The sequence below is a fragment of the Octopus bimaculoides genome, chromosome 5, assembly GCF_001194135.2.
Source record: "Octopus bimaculoides isolate UCB-OBI-ISO-001 chromosome 5, ASM119413v2, whole genome shotgun sequence".
Taxonomy (NCBI): Eukaryota; Metazoa; Mollusca; class Cephalopoda; order Octopoda; family Octopodidae; genus Octopus; species Octopus bimaculoides.
Genome location: NC_068985.1, coordinates 126,363,924 through 126,367,043, shown reverse-complemented (window position 1 = coordinate 126,367,043; position 3,120 = coordinate 126,363,924). Strand labels below are relative to the sequence as shown.

General features: G+C 39.6%; 1 long non-coding RNA gene across 1 annotated transcript in view; it reads left to right on the top strand.

Moving 5' to 3' along the window:
* The window catches only part of LOC106875602 (uncharacterized), an 18,914-nt gene continuing 15,794 nt past the window's right edge, over positions 1-3,120 (top strand). The window contains exon 1 of the long non-coding RNA XR_008264161.1: positions 1-159. This is a non-coding gene — a long non-coding RNA (uncharacterized LOC106875602). The remainder of the gene's footprint in view (positions 160-3,120) is intronic.

Sequence of the window (3,120 nt, the reverse complement as noted above, 5' to 3'; positions counted from 1 at the left end):
ACTTAATCGCCAAACTGAAACACCAATATTCAATTGTACTTGCACATTTGTTCGATCTTTCAGAAGTCTGATCGTCTCTACAGCCACCACGCACTGCTTTTTCCGGACAAGTGACTTCTCTTCCAGGCTTATATAACAACTAAATCAGCAATAGCAAAAGTAAGTTTTTACATGTCTTCTTTACTTTAATCTATCTAATGTTTTCTCTTTATACGCACTCATATATATATATATATTTGGTCAATACACAACTAACACTGGGAAAATGAACGTGCTTTACCGGTAAGCTACCAAGCATAGACTATACGACTTGTTATCTATTATATATAATACTTTTCCAAGAAGGATGGCGACAGTGACTGCAAAGCTTCGGTCTGCTAGCCTTCATCGGAGTATCCGATGAAGACTACCAATTGCCTTAACTTGTCTACTATAATAAATACGAGGATGAGTCAGAAAGTAATGCAATTTTTGTTTGCATCTCTATACGGCTGCACTGTACAAATTGAGTAATCTTTCAGTTTATTCATAACTCAAAATAAAAACAAATATATGCCTGAGGAATCTGCACAAAGTAGATGTAGGAGTTTTTAAATCAAAGCTGGACCTCTTCCTATCGAGAGTCCCAGATGAACCTACCTCGCGGCAGGAGGTGCAAATAAGAGTTGCTAAATCAAACTCCATTCTTCACCAAGTGCCACATATTGTAAGAGGCTGCCTGTAATAACAGTGTAGCAACACGGTGGTGCATCAGCATGGCCGCAGCTCTAAGCTGAAACTTAAAGAAAAAAAAAGAAAAAAAATATATATCGTAGTAGTAGTAGTAGTAGTATCAGTATCGGAGATAAGTGGGAGAAACCACGAAGACATTCCCCCGGACTCCGACTGAAGAGGTAATCGGCTGCGAATGATCCGTGTATCTTGTATCGTGTTTTTTTCTGTTTGCTGTTGACGCGCTATCGTCCCTTTTTCCGCATGTTGTGTTTTGATGCCTTCTGTTTTGTTGTGCTATTTCTGTTCTACCTTTGATTTTTATATATATATATGTATATATATATATATATGTATGTATGTATGTATGTATGTGTGTGTGTAAGTACGTATGTTTCTTTCGGATTATTTGAAATTTTTTCTAATTCCTTTTTTTTACCTTTCAAGCCGGTCACTAACGAAGTGGCAAGGCCCCTGTCTTTAAGTCATGACAGTTCTTGTGGTCCGCGGTTACTGAATTGGTTAATGGATGCATACACGTGTGCGTGTGGATAAACTTGCACCCATTGTCAGTATGTATGTCGTAACAGAACGCAAGTTTCATTGCTCTTTATGTGTGGGCTTCAAAGTATATTCCATATGCTTATGTAGTTGAGTGCCTATGTTCAGCCAGCAGCCTCGAATGGAGAATCACTGAAATGCTTTACAAACTTTTACTATGCATCTGATTCAATGTATCCGGAGAGTGCATGCGTTTACTATGTAGATATACATTTGTGTGCATGTGTGCATGTGTGTGTGTGTGAGTACATGTATACAATGTGATTGGTTGTAAACATGAATTTTTTTTTAATAGTTTAGTCATGAAAGGGAAACAGATGCCGTAGTAGTATTAGCGGCAAAAATGAGAGTGAGCACACGTAAGCTGTGGAAGTGTATTTGTGAGGCAATCAGTTGGGTCGCTTCTGTTTTTCATGATACAGTCCTGCGTATTTGTACTTTGCGCAATTGTACCGTGTCAGATGTGCGCATTGAGCGTCTCTCAAAAACTTTGTAGAGAATTAACAACTAGCAGAGGCTGATGTATCTTTTACCCTTGGAGTAGAAGTTTAGTGTATGATGATGCACTTTCTGCTATCATTTTGAATGTGAGATCATCACATTAGCTACTCGGAGGGATTTAGTTGTGTGTTGTCTGTGACTAGGGGAATGGTTGTATCATAGTTTTCTGGATATTAGTGGTGATTGTGCCTATCGGTACGTTATCTTTGGAAAATGACTTCGGGGACTATGTTTGATAAGGCAATGTTGGTTCGGAGTGACATATAATTAGTCACACGTGGAGGACGCTTGTATGCGGAACGTTATGAAGGACTGAGTGCGAATATTATGAAGGACAGCAAGTAGGTCGTTGATTTACAGGACAAAATGTGTGTAATTTAAACCTGGAGTATATCGGATTTAGTTACATCAGAGTGTTGATCAGAGAGAAAGAAAGAGAGGGAGAGAGAGGGAGAAAGAGAGAGAGTGTGTGTATGTGAGTGTGTTTGTGTGTGCATTTGTGTGTTTATCAGCATACGCCGCTCGCAGCGTAGGCGCGATCTAACAAGACACTTCCAAACCAAGAAACGAGAGACGGATGGAGCTCATAAACGAGACAGCTTAGTCACGAATTTCCCGATGTCTTGCTATCTTAAAATTTCTGAGTGAGAGCACGCCTTCAGTAGACCTGGCTTTACAAAAGCTGTACTAGTTACAAGTTATTAAGGAGATCGTGGGCCTCAAGTTGTTGGAGAAGGTGGTTACTAACGACTGTTAACGATTTTAAGATGTTAAAACAGAAAGGAGAGAGATAGGTAGGTAGCTGGGGTATCACATAGGGTGTACTTCTTGGAAATGGTTACACTGTAACATGTTCCTGAAGATCGGGACAATGTTCTGCAGAGAGAGAAATTGAAATGTTTGTTGAGAATAGGGGTTACATCTGAGACGCAACGGTTACAGATAATAGAAGAGACACCGTCAGGGCCGGTGCCTTTAATGGGACCAGAGATGCTTTCATATTTTACGTGTATGTATGTATAAGTGGGGATGTACCTGTATGTATGTATGTACGTATGTATGTATGTACGTATGTATGTATGTATGTATGGATGGATGGATGGATGGATGGATGGAGGGATGGATGGAGGGATGGAGGGATGGAGGGATGGATGGACTGATGTACTTACGTACGTACGCATGCATATATGTATGCATATATGTATGTATGTATGTATGTATGTATTATGTATGTATGTATGTATGTACTTACGTACGTACGTGCGTATGCATGCGTGTATGTATGGATGTATGTATGTACGTACGTATGTATGTATGCATGCATGTATGTATGGATGTATGTATGTA